The sequence below is a fragment of the Nannospalax galili genome, unplaced genomic scaffold (assembly GCF_000622305.1).
Source record: "Nannospalax galili isolate Female #2095 unplaced genomic scaffold, S.galili_v1.0 scaffold765, whole genome shotgun sequence".
Taxonomy (NCBI): Eukaryota; Metazoa; Chordata; class Mammalia; order Rodentia; family Spalacidae; genus Nannospalax; species Nannospalax galili.
Genome location: NW_008352647.1, coordinates 977,208 through 991,366, shown reverse-complemented (window position 1 = coordinate 991,366; position 14,159 = coordinate 977,208). Strand labels below are relative to the sequence as shown.

General features: G+C 42.1%; 1 pseudogene across 1 annotated transcript; it reads right to left on the bottom strand.

Annotated features, from left to right (window-relative positions):
* Positions 1–2,575: 2,575 nt before the first annotated feature.
* On the bottom strand, positions 2,576–13,948 carry LOC103747250 (annotated as a pseudogene). Its single transcript, XR_607838.2, has 2 exons — positions 13,885–13,948; positions 2,576–2,988 (listed from the first exon to the last, which is right to left on the bottom strand). The product of XR_607838.2 is annotated as a 60S acidic ribosomal protein P1 pseudogene (transcript).
* Between the last annotated feature and the right edge of the window lie 211 nt (positions 13,949–14,159).

The following is a 14,159-nucleotide window of genomic DNA, read 5'->3' as shown; positions in this document are numbered from 1 at the left end:
TTTATAAATATCCCAAAGGTCAGAAATAATTTGTAGTACTTGTTGCTGATAAATTCAATGGCCACTCTCCAGAAGCTTCTGACTCAAGCCAAGAATTGAAACAAAAAACTTGTTTTTTAGCAAGCATCTAGGCAATTCCTTGCTTGGATGTTGGGGAGTGCAGTTCTAAATGACTGAAACATTTGTTTTGCCTTGGGATAATCCTGGGCTGGAAAAAAAAAAAGAGGAGAGAGGACCTTTGTCAATGAAGCCTGAGGCAATCTAAAGCTAGAAGTTAAAAATAAAACGGTAACTGGGTATGGGGTGCACACCTCTAGTCCCAGGGCTGAGGAGGCAAAGGTAGGCAGATCTCTGTGAGATCGAGGCCAGCCTGGTCTACATAGCCACTTGAAGGACAGCTAGGTCAACAGGGTGACCCTGTCTCAAAAAATAAATAAAAATTAGAAATAGTAACAAAATTGTCAACACAAATGCTGAAAGGAAGCCAGGTATGTTGATACACTCTTGTAACCCCAGCAATTGGGAGGCAGAGGCTGGAGGTCAGGAGTTCAGGGCCAGCGTTGGCTATATCACAGTGAGTGCTAGGCTGGCCTAGGCTATATGAATAGACCCTGTCTCAAGACAAAAGAAAAAGCTGAAAGGCTCAACTAGTGAGATAGGAATAAAAGCTGCCAAGCAGGCAGTCTTAGGCCAAGGAGAACAGAGCAACTGCCAGATGCTGTGATCAGTTAAGAAAGGAGGAGATTTGTGACCCATAAAGATTATAAAATACCTTACATAAGCTGTGATCTAGATTGGGAGGTAGGGATGACGTGGGAACAGGAGAGGAGGTAGAAGGGAAGGGCAGGACTGGTAAAGAATTAATACAGGCAATTATCTTACAGAGCTCTTTTGAAAAGTGAACCAGAGAGACAGGCGGCGGCTAGGAAGAAATGTGGGCTCAAGACTAAGATTTTCTTGTAGTTGAAGATGTTACAGCATGTTAATAGAAGCCATGCATGGTGGCACATGCCTACAGTCTCGGCACTTGGGAAGTGGAGGAAGGAAGATCAGGAGTACAAGGCCAACCTCAGATTCCTGAGTCTCTGTCTCAAAAATAAAATGAAACAAATAAAAAACACGTAAATAGAAAGGAACTGTTAGCAAGGGAAAGTAGGAGGTAGAAAGCGCAAATTACTCCATAGATGTCCCTGAGTAGACAAAATGGGTTGAGATCTAAGGCATAAGTAGAGGAGAAATTGACCTGACAGTGTGGTGGAAAGTTCTTGTGACACATCAGATAACATGGAGCTGGAAGGATTTGGTGGCCAGAAAGCCTGGAATCCCTTTCCTGATTGCTTTAATTTTCTTAGTAAGTATGGGGATGGGAAAGACATGCCCAAGTTTCAAGAGGGGAGGACAAAGTCTAAAGCAACCTTCTTAATGATGGACAATTAAATTAACTAAGGAAGTAGAGAATTTCTTAAAACTAAAGGCCCACAGCATGCTGTGATCGTAATTTTAAGTCAAACCCATCAACACGGCTGTGTTTGTTTCTCACCAGCTTGGACACTGGCTCAAATAAAAGGAGAAATTTAGATTTAACCAACAAGCCTGGTGCCCAGTAGATAGATGTGGTCACCATTGCGTTATCCAACCATTTCTCACTCTCTGCATCATCTGACCATGAGTTACACTGAAGAGGTTTCTATTCCCATGCAAGAAGTGTTTACAGATAGTTCATGAAATTAAAATCTCACAGCTATCCAAAGCCATTTACTAGCCTTTTAAAGAAAACAGACAATCCTGAGAGGACTTCACCTATTATGAAACAAGAAAGAATCCCTGTGGAGAGGGCCACACTGATAGTTCTGTGGATGACATACTGCATGTGCGTCTGAGAATCCAAAGTTTTCCTGATGTGGCTCTGTTGCCCATGGGTCAGCCACATGAGACACTGGCATTAACTGAGAAGGATTGGCCCAAAGGACTTCGTTTTATGGGTACAACCCCTGTGGCCCATTAGAGAGAAGAATCTCCTCTTGACCATAAAATTGAAGGGGTTTAATGTCAATTTTGGACCATTTTCCCTTTACTCTAGATTGGAAATGGGACAATTGACTTCTTTAAAAAATGTTTTCTATGGGACTGGAGAGATGGCTAAGCAGTTAAGAGCACTGGTTGCTCTAGCACAAGACCTGGGTTTGGCTCCCAGCATTCACATGGCAGCTAACAACTATCTGTAACTCCAGTTTCAGGGGGATCTGTTGCCCTCTTCTGGCCTCCATATGGGCATTGCATGCATGGGTGCACTAGCATACATGCAGGCAAAACACTCAATTTAAGTCCCAGTAATATATTGTCATCACTAGGCACTGTGTAAATAAAGAAGAAAAGGTAAATAAAATATAAAGAGATTCTGAACTTTGCTAGTCTCAAGATAGTTTCTATTTTAAAAAATTGCAGATACCTTCCAAGAAAATTAACTTTTAATTTTAAGACCTTAAACAAGTGGGTCTCAAAAACTGCTCACCATCTTTGTACAATCATCTGTAAATGGGCTCAAGAATCTGATTTTCTTTTTTCTCAACAGACCAAAAGGTCCAGCTTTTTATTGAGTATGTTAAAAGGTTTAGTCAAAAAGACCGAAGCCCGTGTCATCATCAGCCTCCTCTGATTCTTCTTTCTTTGCGTCCACTTTCTTCTCCTCAGCCAGGGCAGCGGCAGCAGAGGGGACAGGACCACCTGCTGGAGCGGCAGCAGCTTCTGGAGCAGGTCCACCAGCCCCTACATTGCAGATGAGGCTCCCAGTGTTGACATTGGCCAGGGCCTTTGCAAACAAGCCAGGCCAAAAAGGTCCAACATTGACGCCAGCTGCTTTAATGAGAGCATTGATCTTCTCCTCCATCACGGTGACCTCATCGTCGTGCAGGATGAGGACACGGAAGCCATGCTGCACCGGCTTGGTGCTAGTCGCCGTATGAAGTGAGGGCCTCACCCCAACGCGGCCTTAGAGTCCCTTGCAGCAGCTGAGGAAAGCAAAAATATGATTTTTTATTTGTTTGTGGTATGTGTGTGTGTGCGTGTGTGTGTGTGTGTGTGTGTGTGTCTATGTCTGTGTGTGTGTGTGTCTGTGTCTGTGTGTGTGTCTGTGTGTCTGTGTGTGTGTATCTGTCTGTATCCGTGTGTCTGTGTGTGTGTGTCTGTCTGTGTGTGTGTCTGTGTGTCTATGTGTGTGTGTATGTATCTGTCTGTATCCGTGTGTCTGTCTGTGTATGTGTCTGTGTCTGTGTGTGTGTGTGTCTGTGTGTCTATGTCTGTGTGTGTGTGTGTCTGTGTGTGTGTATCTGTCTGTATCTGTGTGTCTGTGTGTGTGTGTCTGTGTGTCTATGTCTGTGTGTGTGTTTGTGTCTGTGTGTCTGTGTGTGTGTGTCTGTGTGTGTGTGTCTGTATCTGTGTGTCTGTATGTGTGTGTCTGTGTGTCTGTGTGTCTATGTCTGTGTGTCTGTGTGTCTGTGTGTCTATGTCTGTGTGTGTGTGTCTGTCTGTATCTGTGTGTCTGTGTCTATGTGTCTGTGTGTGTGTGTCTGTGTGTCTGTGTGTCTATGTCTGTGTGTGTATCTGTGTGTGTCTGTCTGTCTGTATCTGTGTGTATGTGTGTCTGTGTCTGTGTGTGTCTGTGTGTCTGTGTGTCTATGTCTGTGTGTGTGTGTGTGTGTGTGTGTGTGTGACGTGAATGTGTGTTTTCCACAGCATGTCTGTGGAGGTCAGAAGACAGCTCTCAGGAGTCAAAAACTGAGCTCAGGTTATCAGACTGAGTCATCTCATCAGCTCAGAATCTGAAATTTAACAGATTTACTGGGTCATTATTATACACACTCAACTTAAAAAAAAAAAACTACTTTGGAGAAGACTGAGGCACATAGTTCAAACTCCACCATTGTTGCAGTAAATAAAGCTTTACCAGGACACAGCCACACCCATGTGTTTCCTTGTTGTCTCTGGTTGGTTCATATTTTAAAAGGAGGAGTGGAGTACAGAGGAGATACCATCAAACCTTTGAAGTCTGAAATATTTACTATCTACTAGCCCTTTACACAAAAACCTTGCCAATGCATTCTCTAAGGAAAGTGAATGCGATATTTGCACCAAACTCACAGTGTGAGGAAAATGGAAATATTCTAGGTTTATTAACAATGAATTGTTATCCTTCCTCTCATTCTGTGTGTGTATTATTTTAACTAATGTCACACAATCAGCAGGATGTATTGAGTATCTGTTGCAGGTCAGCGATGTGCTCTGTGGTGAAACCTCCATGAGTCTTACATGTATAACTTATTTTATCAAATCTAAATCATCCTTGATTAAAGGCCTCATTATTTTATGCAGTAAGAAAGAAAAAAAGTGCTACAAATTAAATCACGGCACAGTATTTCCTTATGCCCTAGAAATTTTATTTTCTAATTATTAAAAAGCTTTTTAGATTTCTTTTCATCACTCTTTATAGACATAAAAAATTATGTGCAATATTACTGGATAAGAGCTATTGTCTCTGGGGTGTTCTTCCAAGTTGTTGACCCCTACTCTGCAAGTTATTTGTAGCTATCCTTTTGTCTATCAGAAAGTACCAACAAAAAGTTTCCAGAACAGTCCATGAATGGAGAGGCAAGGCCAATTATTTCACAACTGCCACCAGGCCAACAGTGTTTGTAAGAGGCAATCAATCATAGCCTATTTTCAGATATGTTAAATGGCTTTTAAAAATACGTGCATCACAGAATTGATGAGATATGATTTATTGCTCGATGAACAAGAAGTAGAAAGACAGAGGCAAAGTCCTAATGAAATGGCCTTCTGTAGATGAGTCGGACAGGGCTGGCCAGAGGGAACGAAAGAGATGAAAACTCTGTCCTTGTGACAGAGAAAGAAGGAAGGTTGTCCTCTAGCTGTGTGGCAGTCCCCAGGTCCTCATCATGTTGGGCTCCAGGCACACCCACAAAAGTCTGCTTGAGGCTGTGCTATCCTTCAGGGAACAGGTGTGGCCTCAGGCAACGCTGAGTTCTAAAAGCGTTAACAGGATCCCTGAAACACACACAGAGCGGTCCTCAGTTCCTAAATGAGCAAGCGATGTGTGATGGTTAGTCTTGGTTGTCAATTCGATAAGATCTGGAATCAACTAAGGAACGTGGCTCAGAGCAGGGCTGTTAGGGTATTTCCTGGAAGGACAACTGATGAGAGAAAAATTCACCTTAGAGCAAGCAGCACCTTCCAGCACAGCCAATACACAAGAAGCTGCAAGGTGCCATCGCTGCTGCCTTCCTTCACCTACGTTAGAACCCAGTTTCTTCTGCTTTCCAGGATGCACTGCGGATCAGCAGCTCTCCAGGAACCCTCCAGGCTTTCCATATCATTTTGGGACTACTGAGGTCTCCAGCCTTGTGGACTGAGTGGCTCCCAAGTTCTGAGTCTCCCCCACACACAGATAGCCGTCATTAGACTACTGTTGTATTTACCAATTTAATGAATCCCTCTTCATAATATTCATTGTAATGATTCTATCTTCGTTTTACTGGTTCCATTCCTCTAGAGAATCCTAATACAAAAAGTGACTTACTTTGTGTATCCCCTCACTCACGGAGGAAATAAGAGAAGGTAATTCTGCAGCAGGAGATCTATAGACGAATGGGATGAATAGAACCTTGCTTGAGGATGTTTGAGAGTCACAGTTGGGAAGATAAGCTTCCCCATGAGGCCGACTCTAGGCCAAAAGATGCTTGAGAAAAGGATATAAAAGACTTCAAAGGAAAAGTTGGGGCATATGGCATAGCAGGGCTGTGTCTGCCCCTGGACTTTAGACTCTGACAGAAACCTATGGAAATGTTTTTATTTCTGTGATGGTCAAAAGAAAATTACAGAGCCTAGGTTGGATTAAATTCATCTTTAAACACCAAATCCAATCATGAAACATATGTTTAACTCTCTCTTCCTGTGGAAAAAAAAAAAAAAGGCCCATGAAGGCAAAAGTCATCAAAGGTCCTTCAAAGTCATAACAGGTCCCGAGACTTGATACACAGCACTTGCCGTGCTCATCAGACACACTCCCAGGAAAGTGGTTCTTGGGAAACAAACTATGGTGACAGACAAGCCACGACAGAGACAATATCCCACACTGGCTATAGAGTCGCACCTAAATTAGAAATCCTAAAAAGATGCACAGACTCACCATGGTGTTCACCTCTTGACTCTGAGGAAGCAAATGAGACTGGGGGCTGAGAGGACACAAACTTGATTTTGTTTCATTTATTCCGTAAAACAAAACAAGAACAAAAGAGCAAGAACAAGAGCTGGCAAACCAGGCCATCGAGACACAAGTTCAATCCCCAGAAGCACCCACGAGAGCTACTCTCCAAAACTGTCCTCTGACTGCATGCACTCACTGTGCCACACATATACACACACACACACAGAGAGAGGGTAATAATAAATATAATAATTTTTTGAATAGCAAAACCAAAAACCACCCTGTGAAGCAAATACAGTAAATGAATAATAACTGTTGTTAATTCTTGAAGAGGGGAAATTACTGCTTGATTTGCTCTTTCTGTTTACATGGTTTTGATACCTGTCTTCCTCAAAAATGGCAACTAATTTATATCTCTGAACCAAGATGGACTGAGCTGCTCCATTCCCTTTCCTTCCTGAGCTTGAGTGTCATATTTTTTTTTCCTTTATGAGCTTCCTTTATAATCACGCTTTTTCTCCCCTTTACTCCACTAAATGCTACTTCGTGTGGCACAGGTGGGTCCAGATGATCAGTGCCAGCTAACTGGCACACCCTGGTATCCTCTTTAGGCTAAGATTAGGCCACATGTTTTTCAAAAGTCAGCCCTGCTTGACAAAAAGGGTTGGAGTTGGGAAATAAGAAGGTGCACGTAAAATGGGCATGTGGTCATAAGAAATACAGTTTTAGTCTTTGTTCCAGATTCTGACACAGAACTTCTAAACGTTTTTAAAAGTCTAAGCGTTTCCTAAGTAACAGAGATGCAGAGGCTGTGTTTTTGTTTTCACAATGAGCCTCTTTCAAACCTACCTGAGTTTATGCTAATGAAAAGGACTCTCCAGTATGCTCCTAGATCACTTCAAGATGGGAGTTGATTGTCAGAGGAATCAACTGTGAGGAAGTTGGAACTTCTAGAAGTATCACCTAAACTCTGAAGAGGAGTGAGGAGGGGTTGGAGTTTGACTCAATCACCAGTGGCCAATAATTTGATCAATCATGCCTTATGAAACCTTTATTAAAATTCCTAAATGATCTATCATCTAAAGAGGGCGTGAAAGCTGTGGGCACCTCTACCCATGTCCTGTTCTACCCATCTCTCTGACCTCACTGTTCTGCAGTTGTACTTTTTTAGTAAACCAGTAGTAGAAAGCAAACTATTTTCTGAGTTCTGTGTCATTCTAAGAAATCTCTGAACCTGTGAGAGATATCATAGGAATTCAATTACTGCCTCGCTGGATGGAAGTACAAGGGACAACCTGGGAATTAGGACTGACAACCTGAAGTGTAAAACTGGATTCCTAACCTGTAGGATCTTTACTAACTCTGAACAGTTAGTCTCAGATCTGAGTTTGTTTGGGGGATACCCAACTGATGGGAGATTCACAGAACTGGTTGCTTATATAAGAAATAGAAAGGAAAGAAACAGCGATTTTGGTATCAGAAATTATGTGAATTGCATCAATGAAAAGTTATCACACTAAGCATCAGGTGGGAAGGTACAAAGTTCACCAGCATCCTCCATAAACTCTGAGCATCTCTATGATTTCAGGTCACTCACTTGATTCTGACAGCTCTGAGTTAATAAATAATAGTGAGAGTTATAAGTTAATAAATAAGTAGTGACCAATTTATCATATAAATCATCATGCATTCAAGAACAAAAGAGGTACTCAGGTAATTACATTAGTACAACAGACACAAACACAACAGTCCTGCATAAATCAAGCTATGTGGTCACCTTAGTCATGTGTTTTACCTAAAGCCATCCAATTCATCAGTGGACAAGTTGGAGTCTGGGGTTATTTGGTTTCATCTGTAAAGAGAAAACACTTCTTGGGAATTCTGAGATTCCAAGTATTAGGGGCCGAGTTGTATATCCTCAAAATTCCTATGTTGAAGGTCTAACCTCCAGAGTCTCAGAATGTATCTACGTTTGAAGATAAAGAATTTATAGATGATTAAGTTAAAATGAAGCCTCAGTGAGCACTGATCTAATATGACGGGTGTCCTTATAAGAAGAGGGAATTGTAGCACACCAAAGAAATATCATGTGACTATCTGTAAGCCCGGGAGATCTCTCAGGACAAGCCAACTCTGTGGTAAGCCTTGGCCTTGGACTTTCAGCCTCCAGCACTATGAAGAATGTGCTCCTGTTGCTTAAGCCACCTAAGCTGTGCTGTCTGGTTATAGTCGTCCTAACTTACACACTCTGGTAGATTCGGAACCAAGGAAAACTGAGATGAGAACTCCAGGACTGCAGAATCCTTGTGTTTTCCCTGCCTGCACCCCTTTGGAGATGAGCAGTTGAGCCCATTTAACGAAGAAGAGCCCAGTGCACACATTCTCAGAAGGAGCCATGGGGTACCATGCACTGTAGCTATAGCCAGTGCCAGAATCATCCACTGGGACAGGATGAGGGGAAACAGTCCTAAAGAGGAAGGGAAAGGAGGCTGGGTTCACTGGTAGAAACAGCACTTGAGGCAGCTTAGCCAGGAGCAGCCCAACACCCTCCCACCCCCCTTTTTTCCCCCCACCTCCGCCCCCAAGCCTCCCTACAGATTTGAAAGTCAGAAGGTCTGTGCTCCATCCCCCCTCTCGATCAGACTCCAGGAAGATTCAATTACATTTAGAGACATGATGTCTGCCTCCCCTGGATTAATTTCCGGATCCTGCCAAAGCTTGTCCTTATCTCTTTCTTCTCACTGAGAATAAGAACCCTATAAAATTGTCTCTATCAGGGACCAAGAAATGAGCCAGGGCAGGGCAAACTTAAGAAGCGGGACCTGCATGTCTCCTCATTGAGATTCGGGAAGGGTCTGAGCACCACAGCTGTAGAGCTCTCATACCTCCATTCTGTCTAAAGAGAGCCATTCTCTCAGGGCAGTGGGTAGGGGCAGGTCACACTGCGGACACGAGTTACATAGTAGTACTTTAGCTCAAAAACCCCCGTATGCAGATCTTGTGCCGTGCTGTTTCTAAAGATCTAAGAACATCAACAGTAATGATGACAGCAGGAATATTTACAGTGTTTGCAAAGTGCTAACTCCTCATATTGTCTGATGGAAGCAGCCGCTATGAGGTTAATAACATTTTACCTTCATTTTCCTCATTGGCACACCATTGTTTAGGTGCATCACGCAAGTTAGCCACAGTCTGGTGGTTGGTAAGAAGAAAGGAAATCTCTGTGATGCCAGTAACAGTGTGTAATAATCATCCCAAAAACAAAAGCATGAGATACTGCAAGGAGTGCAAAATAATGATCAAATTTTTATCTTCACTATGAGTTTTGATGTGTACGTGTGTGAAACATTCATTAAGTGTCATGTGACCACACTTGGCCTGCATTATTTCACTTACTGTTAACTTCGGTCATGTGACATATGTATTTTTTTCATCACCACCATTTTACAAATGAGGAAAATCAAATCTTGCCAAGGGTTACCCAGCAAGAAAGTAGAAGAATTCAAATTTGAACCAAGGTAGGCAGGACTCTAAACCCATATCCTAAAAGCTACACTTTACAATTCGTTTTGTGGCCCAGATGTTTTGCAGGTTGACCAGTTGGCTTTGTATGTGAGGTAAAATATATGATGTGGAGTGACCAAAGCTGAAAGTTCTAAGATGGATGCAGGGGCATTGCTTTACTTCCAGCCCAACTGAAGAAGTGTGTCTCCCCTACCCAGATCAAATTCTGCAAGCAGGCTAGACGGTGTTGGATTGCTCAGATGTGTTACTGTTTCATGTTCTTTCAAAGTGTGTTAGACCCCATCGCCCACGATTACTCCCAGGTGCAAAATTGTATGCACAAACAGTTGCAGCAGCAATTTACTGACTGTGAGCTCAATCAGCCAATTGTGAGCACAATTAGCTGCTCTCTGCTCATTTGGAAGGAGCTGGGGCGATGATTGCCTTTGCAATTAGCCAGTTGTGGGCAGCTCAGTTTGCTTGTGCAATCTTGCACAGGCAGGCAATGTGCAAAAGTGATGCGTGCCCAGGAACCTTACACTTTTGACTCCAGATAGTCAACGTGATGTCTACCTACCACTCTCCACACATGGGTGGAGGCTGCAGTCTTGGGAAAAGAAAACACAGAATCACCAAATCATATTTTATATAATGCCACAGAACTGAAGAGACAAACCTTTACATCTTTTGGTCTTGCAGGGAGGGAGAGGAAAGCCTGATCTGGGTTGCCAAAGGATAACATGTGTCCGTGTTTGGGATGCGCTTGATAACAATGATTTGGGTACAAGAAATAGTCATATGAAAATGTATCCAGTTATGACTTGCTTTGGCAAGTCGAGAGAAACTAGGATCTGAATTGAATGGGGGAATCAAAATGCCACGTTAAGTCACTAGTGCAATCAACATTTTTTTCTTTCTTCTTCCTGTATCCTGATGAAAAAATTAACTAATCCTCCCACTGGAGTTGGGCAGTTTCCTACCCACCTGTCTCTGCAGAGGAAACTTGGAAACACAGAAATTTTAATTGCAGCTGTCCACAAAATGAGCTGATTTTGTTCTAGTTTTCCTTTAGTTATGAGTTGATTAGGAAAAGGAAAGATCACTGTATTTTAAGTGAGTTTTTGTTGTATGGATGGGCCTTTCTAGATAGAAGTAGGCTTGTAAAGGAACTCAAAAGGATAAATGAGTTGCTCTTTGGTACCAGAGCTCATTGAATTGTTAACCTAAATATTCTGTGAGCCTGCTGTCAAGTAAGGGGTACATGTTCACTATTTCTGACTATTCAGCCTATCAGAATGGTGCACTATAATTTTTTATAAACAAAATGTGAAAAGAACCCCAGAGTTCATCAACAAACAAAGTATGATAAACGTCCACTAGAATAGTACACAGGGATAAAAGGAACAAAATACAGAAAATGCTACAGCACCGATGAGCTCTGACAACTCTGACAAGAGGAAGAATGTGCAAAAGGCAACAAATTGTATAATTCCATCCATAGTAAGGCTCAGAGGATGGTCCATAGAGATAAAGAGTAATGATTGCTACAGTAGGGGAAAGATGAGACTCAGAGATGACTGCTAATGGCTTGAGAGTTCTTCTTGGAGTGATAGCAATATTCTGGAATTAAATGATTGCCTAACCTAGTGAATACGCTAAAATCATATTGAAAAGGTTAACATTTATGGTATGTGAATAATATCTCACTTTAAAATATGTAGAGAACTTGTCCTTTAAGATTGGGAGTAGATTGAGCCAACATGAGTCCACCTTGTGTTTACCTGTCACTGGATACCCAAGAAAACCCCTGAGACACCTCGACAGCAGAGAGAAAGTGTATTTCCAATGCAAGCCAAAGTCATTCATTCACTCACTCAGCAAGAGTCATTATTGAACGCCTGCGTGTAACAGACTATTTAGTAATCATTGAGAAAGAAGAATTTTAACTTGAGGGATGTCAGGGTATGTATGTGGGAGGAAGAGGTATAAGTAACGATATATGTCCCTCCTTATGTCAATATTTCCATTTTATTTCACATAACACATCTCTCTGAACCATAATAGAAGGCAAAAAGTTACAAGGGGGTTTTCCTGAGCTACAACATCTTAGTTGAGACTAAGGCAACACAGCTAAGAGTTCAGTTTGGTTGTTAACCTCTCTTCCTTTGAGTATACTGAACTTCCATTCCTCAACTGGATGTTTGACATAATGTAGATTTTAAGCCCAGCAGGCACACAGACAAGAGGTGGATCAGCTCATTATATAGACAGCTTCTGTGTCTGAATATTAACACCTACTTCCTGCCCAAAGGGCAGTCTAAGAGGTTACATGGTCAAAAACCGAGTCAAAACACACATGGGGTTACTCATGGCTGACAGTCAGTTCACCCAGTTCTCCTTCAACCCCATCATTTTTGAGACATATTTTTATTGCCTATAGTATACACACTTTTATTAAACAGAGCTGATTATAAAAAGATCAAGAATTGGCATTGTCTGATCTTCCACTCAGAGTAAGAAATTGAAAGGATGTATTTACTGCTGCTGATAAGACAGGACTTACTTTCCCACGGGGTTAGACAGAATAAGCTACAGCTAGAAATGTTCCCAGAATGTTCCCTTCTGGGAAAGAGAGGCATATTTACTGAATGTGCTATAGAAAGTGATACCTTGTTTATGCTTGGATCTGGTGTCTGCTTCCATCACTCGACCCATCTATACCTGATTATCTTTCCAAAAATATTTTATTATTTTTATTTTATGTGTATGAGTGTATTGTCTACATGTATGTAAGTGTACCCATGCTATGCAATGCTCACAGAAGTCAGAGGAGGGTGTCAGAGTCCCCTAGAACTAGAGTTACAGATGGGTGTTAGCTACCACGTGGGTGCTGGGAATCGAACCCTGGTGCTCTGTAAGAGCAGCCAGTGCCCTTAATCACTGAGCCATCTCTCAAGCCCTCTATAGCTGATGTTTCTTACAGAAACACAGGAGTCCTTGTGAATGTGTCATAGTCAGACTCTCTGATCCCATTATGTTCAGCTCCTAAATTTCTTTCAAATGCATTTCCAAGCCATGACCATCACAGGTTATCTCAGAGACCTCACATGTGGCATGATCATCCATGCTCACCTTCTATCACAGCTGATGCAATCACAACAACTAGACTTATTCTAGTTGGTCTCTTGGTTAAGAATCTTTAGTTGATGTTCTTAGAATAAAAACTAGAATCCATCATTGGGATTTTCATTTTGAGTATCACTGGGGTCAGAAATGTCAATCATGCTATTTCTCTTTCCCATTTCACCACTTCTAACCCAAACTAATCTTATATTATTACAGTGGGATGCACGTACACATGTGAGGGATTCTATGGTTAATGTGACAAACAAGAATATCATACACAGAGGGCCATATGACCAGGTATCTCCAATGAAGCATGAGCACAGGCGAGATAAGATCTTGCCACACCCTGGAATCACAGAGCAAATTTTAAATCAGATTGGTGTATATGAGCCTCAGCCCTAGAAATTCCCATTTAATTCATCTGGAGCATAGTGCTATCTTAACACTTGAAAAATCCCACTGATGAGGGACCAGGTAGATGGCTCAGTAGGTAAAGAGCTTGCTTTGCAAGAATGAGATCTGTATTTGGATCCTCAAAGCCCACATACGTGCAAACATGGTCACATGTGTCTGTAACTCTAGCAGTCCTATAGGAAAAGAGGAGGCAGAGACAGAGGAGTCCCCAGAAGCCCCAGGCCAGCTAGCCTGCTGTGTGCAGTGGTGAACAGCAGGAGACTCTGACTTGAAGAAGGTAGAATTCAAGGACCAACATTCAAGACTGTCCTATGACCTCAACATACAAGTCATGGCACATACGTACCCACACTCCTATATATGAACACACACACACACACACACACACACACACACACACACACTCAAGCTAACAGTATAAAACCTCCTCTCTCAGTCTTTTGAATATTCCATACTCACATACCTTCCTGTCATGACTTCACAGGCCAATAAATCCAGATATTGGAAGGTGTCAGCATGGGATCTGAATGAGTCACAGATCTATATTGGATATGTCACCTGAATAAGGAGTGCATCTTTATTAGCTTTAAAACCCATCTGTTATCACAGCATCACCTTACCTACTCTGACTAATGCTGTGAAAATGACATTCGGCATGCCTTCAGGAACTGCCCTCAGCGGCATGACCAACACAGCCCATTTTTCCTCCAGCATCATTGCACAGTACCTTTCCTCAAAAAAGAAAGAAAGAGACTTCGTGGCTTGCATCTCAAAGGTATGGTGCATAAAAATATGATTTATAAGTACTAAAATCACAATGATATTCTCGTGGCATAAGAAACAAGTAGTAATTGCTGCAAGAGATGTGGGTTCCTCTTACCCATCTCACAGGCAC